This window comes from Sinocyclocheilus rhinocerous, unplaced genomic scaffold (assembly GCF_001515625.1).
Source record: "Sinocyclocheilus rhinocerous isolate Xijiao unplaced genomic scaffold, SAMN03320098_v1.1 scaffold1385, whole genome shotgun sequence".
Lineage (NCBI taxonomy): Eukaryota > Metazoa > Chordata > Actinopteri > Cypriniformes > Cyprinidae > Sinocyclocheilus > Sinocyclocheilus rhinocerous.
In genome coordinates this window covers 3,756-8,526 of record NW_015657989.1, presented here as the reverse complement: position 1 = coordinate 8,526, position 4,771 = coordinate 3,756, and the positions used below count along the sequence as shown (strand labels likewise).

The 4,771-nt window shown below is 37.9% G+C and overlaps 1 long non-coding RNA gene across 1 annotated transcript in view; it reads left to right on the top strand.

The window, feature by feature from the left end:
* The window catches only part of LOC107721985 (uncharacterized), a 22,668-nt gene extending 18,623 nt beyond the window's left edge, over positions 1–4,045 (top strand). Inside the window, exon 3 of the long non-coding RNA XR_001637759.1 lies at positions 3,966–4,045. This is a non-coding gene — a long non-coding RNA (uncharacterized LOC107721985). The remainder of the gene's footprint in view (positions 1–3,965) is intronic.
* The last annotated feature ends 726 nt before the right edge of the window (positions 4,046–4,771 follow it).

Genomic DNA, 4,771 nt, shown 5'->3' with positions numbered 1-4,771 from the left:
GGCTTGGTTTTGGTTTTAACCTAATCAAGATCTTCTCCGCATTTAGCTTCTATATTTCTCTAATATTTTGAATGAATAACGCAGCAGCGGCGCGTCTCGTGGGCTAGACTAACAAACCATTAAAATGCAACAACGTCACTTATATCATCACTGCATCTCGCGCGCCACTGATGACGTTCCCTGATGCACACCTAACATTGCAAATGTTTATTTTAAATTCGACTAATATTCATTCTTGATTTACAATCTCCTCATCACAGGCAGGCACAGCACTCATTTTAGCATGTGTTCCTGTTTGTTAGCACGTGCCTATATCGTGCGCTATATCGAACATTTTTTCTATCGCTATCGAAGAAGGTGTACCGTCGATAAATATCGATACCATTTTATCGCCCAGGCCTACATACAGCAGGCAAATGTGTAAAGAAAAATCCATCTGTTTAAATAGTGTTGGTACAGTAGTTGGTACAGAAAGAGTACTCGCCTACCTAATCACTCATGCACGTCTCTAATCTCTAGTAGTGACAAATGTAGACAAATTTGCCTCTGTGCCTTTTATGTTTAGCTGTTGTGAAGTGCCTCTTTAAAAATCCTTTACCAAGCAGGGGGGTCGCTCCATTGGGAACAGGGATCAGAAAATTTGTGTTAATTACTTTTTGATCTATTGACACTAACTCTGCAGACATTCAATAGGTTTGTTACCTCTGTGCTGCAACCGCCCTCATCTATTCATTTGATTACCCAACTTTGAATAATGCATGAGCAAGTCAGCTGCTGGGAAGCGGCACCATTTATAAAATGCTGAAAAGGCAACGCCAGCAGCATTCAATCATTTGAATGTTATTATTAAGCCAATCATTTGAATGCCATTATTAAAGCATAAAGTGTAAACCCTGCTGGATAACGTTGATACCGTCCCTTAGAGACAGTTCAGACTTAATTTGGCGATTATGTATCGTCTTCCATCAGACGTGTGCCATTGTCTATTTAGTAATTGTTGTCCCCCCCCTTTGATTAGTTTTGACAGGAAGCAAAGCGATGCAGATGTCACCACAAACATCCTGACTGTGGACCTCCAGTACGCCACCAATTACTTGAAGTCTCTCGGACAGAACATTGTGAAATTAACAGCTTTAGATGTCTATTCTGAATGACCTCTGACTTCGTTTTCGCTTTATAGATCTGAAGCATTTCTTTCTGCTAAAGCCAGTAAATATGTTATTGGGGCATCGCCAAGCTGTGTGGGAAATGGAATAGAACTTAGCTGCTTTTCTCAAACTGCTGTCATAATGAAATATGTGATGTCTCATTTTCATGCAACCCTGCACATTGAACTGGGACACACACAAGATCTGAGTGCAATGAATTACATTCAATCACAACTGTTCTTTGGTCCCTGTAAGCTTGCAGCCGTATACACACTTACATGAAAGCCATCAAAACTCAAATTTTAATCACAATAGGCATAAAAACACTACACTTGGATGTTCTATGGAAAGCTTTTGTTGCATAAAGTCTGGAGTGCTTGAGTCTTTTGCTTTCAGAAATGATCAATTGGCGTTATGTTTTCCTATCCTGTCTCTGTCCTGCTAATGACGGCAGCTTTGAGCTGCAGGGATGGGAGCTTTGTTTTCCCCACTGAGAGGGCGAGAGATGGTTTGATGCAGTGTATGATGCTTGTCCTGGAGCTTCCACTAAAACTCTCCTGTATTATTACGCCATCGTCCCTCAGGAGAACATGGCTGATGAATTGTTATTGCCTCTCACTCCATACTAACTTCTGCTTGAAGATAGATCCTGACAGGATACCTGAGACAAGGAGAGGGAGAGAGATTTGTGACGTTCATCAATTGGTGATAACATATAAAGTTTTGTAGTTTTCACAGTTTTGTAGGCCTTGACATGTTCAAACAGTTACTACCGTAATAACCATACATTTTTCAGTGTACTATTTGCAGGGTGTAAGACCTGAATCCTTTAACTATACTTGAAACACTAGGATATAGTCAATGTATTTGGGGAAAAAAAACAAAACAAAAAACAAAGCAAAACGCTTGAATAAAACAAAAAACATTTTATTAAATAAGCTTTACTTGAAGGGATAGTTCACCCAAAAATGAAAATTGTCATCATTTACTAACCCTCAAGTCGTTCCAAACCTGTATACGTTACTTTCTTCTGCTGAATACACAAAGATATTTTGAAGAATGTGGGTAAACAAATAGTTGCTGGTCATCACTGACCATGGAAAAAAAAAATATATGTATGGCTGCACGATTAATCGAATGTGAATGTCATGCGCATCTTGTCAGTAAAGCCTCCAGCACAAGCTTTCAGATGGAGCAGCATTTACTACACAGATCCGTAGTTCACTGACAAGCTACGTAAAATCGCGTTCATAATCGACGCGATTTATGAATACCACATTTAATAACATGTTTTTACTTCAATCTCACTTCCTAACGTTAGTCAAGTGTTTGAAATAAACTTTCAAACTTCTTACACAGAATAAGGCACGCAACATTTCATAGTATTCTAAGCTGTGATAAAAGCTATTTTGATTAGCATTGCATTATTATATACTTCATTATAATAAAAATTATAATAAGACGAACTCAGATAAACCATATATTGTCGTAGTCGTGTGTTTATTAGTCACGTTGAATTAATGAAAGCAGTTAAATCTTCTGTTTATTCAGCTACCGCTATAGGGATTTCCTGGGTTTCTTCTGCGAGGCGTATTTGGAGTTTCAGCGTGAGAGCGCCCTCTGGCCTTCGGATGGAGATTTACTGCTGATCACAGAACCGTGCTTCACTGAAAGATACGCATGACAATCGCAGCTTCTGCCTAATCGCGATTTATCACCTTTGCGATTTAATTTCGATTAATCATGCAGCCTTAATAAATTGGAAGTCAGTGGGGACCACAAACTGTTTGATTACCCATATTTTTTTATATAGCAGAAGAAAGTAGAATAAGTCATACAGTTTTGGAACGGCTTGAGGTAAAGTAAATGATGACAGAATTTTTTTAATTTTTAAGTGAACTATCCCTCTAATGTCTGCAATACACATTAAATATACTTTTACTCATTTTTTTTTCATTTACCAAAAAAATCAATACAAGATAAGTAAAAAATTCAGAATTGTACTTGTATAATGCTGCATCCACTCCAGTAGGTGTCACTGTAAATCCAATACCACTAGCTGTTTTGGAATACAAATTTGAGAAGCAATTCAAAATCACTATTCAGAAGCGTTAATACAGTCTGAAAAGTCTGTCAACATCCAGAAGTGATCCTCATTCATAGGTATCAAGCAGTTTTATTGTAGTCATCCTCAGTTTTAGGGTTTCAACAGCATTATATTCCAATAAAGTAGTACTCAGTGAAATTGTTAGCTTCACCATGGTGTTTGATTTTTGCAGTAGAGCCTCTAAGAGGTAGAAGCATTTCCACCTCTCCAGCCACCTCCTCTTTTTGTGAAACTGAACCACTCTCCTGCATTAGTTCTTGTCCTTGATGGAAGGATTAACCCTCCTCCAGTTCCATTAAAAGGCAGCCTTGCCACCTCTGGCCCCATAGTCATGTTTTCCAGTAGCAGTACGGACGAGAAAGTTTAGGTGTAAATGCAATATCCTAAAATCTTGCTTTGTAATTTCAGGCCGTGACCTCCTTTAGCAGTGGGATCCTTACTTTGTCACTTCAATTATAAACTACAGCCCTGGTTCAGTCGGATCTCTTGTCGGGTTCACACAGAATGCATCTCCATTCTAATGTTTGAGGAACAAATGTGGAGGCTTTTAATTCCAGTTTTGTTTGTTTTGTGCTTCTCTTGCAGGGCTGTTTGCCAGAAATCATTTTTGAACGGAAAATGACAGAGAAAACAGTGAATGGTCATTCAATACAAATGGTTTTCTATAATTAATGCTAAATCACTCCAATGTTCCTCTTCTTTTCTCACAGCTCAGCCAGATCCACCTAAAATCCACGAGGGATGGTGGGCTTACAAAGAAGTTGTTCAGGGGAGCTTTGTTCCAGGTAATCATTTTACAACAGCTTTTTATCAGTGTTCAAGTGTGGCATTCCCTACGCTCATGTTACGCACATGGATTCTACATTAGTTCTAATTTATATTTTGTCAATATTTTAGTCCTTCTAAATATTATATGTCACTAGCAGCTTTTTTTATTTAAAGGAATAGTTTAAAGGAATTTAGTTTACTGAAAATGCATCCCCCTCACGCCATCCAAGATGTAGATGAGTTTGTTTCTTCATTGGGATTGGTTTTGAGATCACTTGCTCAGCAATGAATCCTCTGCAGTGAATGGGTGCCAGACAGCTGATAAAGCATCACAAGCAATTCGCACAACTCCAGTCAATCAATTAACATTTTGGGAAGTTAAAAAACAACAACGTATGTTTAAACAAATAAACAAATTCACGTGAGGTTTTTAACTTCAAACTGTTACTTCTGGGTAAAATACGAGTCCTCTATCCATAATATTGCTTTCTCAATTGAAAAAGTCATCTTGTCTCAATCAGGAGAGAAATATGCACAGGTTAAGCACCATTTATAGCATCCAAAACCGTTCTAAACAAATATGCTTGTGGATTTTGAAGTGAGAGGACAGCAGGGGATGGACTTATTATGGATTATGAAGAAACTAATTCATCTACATATTGGATGGCCAGAGGGTTTGTAAATTTTAAGCAAATTTTCATTTTTGGGTTAACTATTCCTTTAACTTTTTTTTTTTTTTTTACAGAAA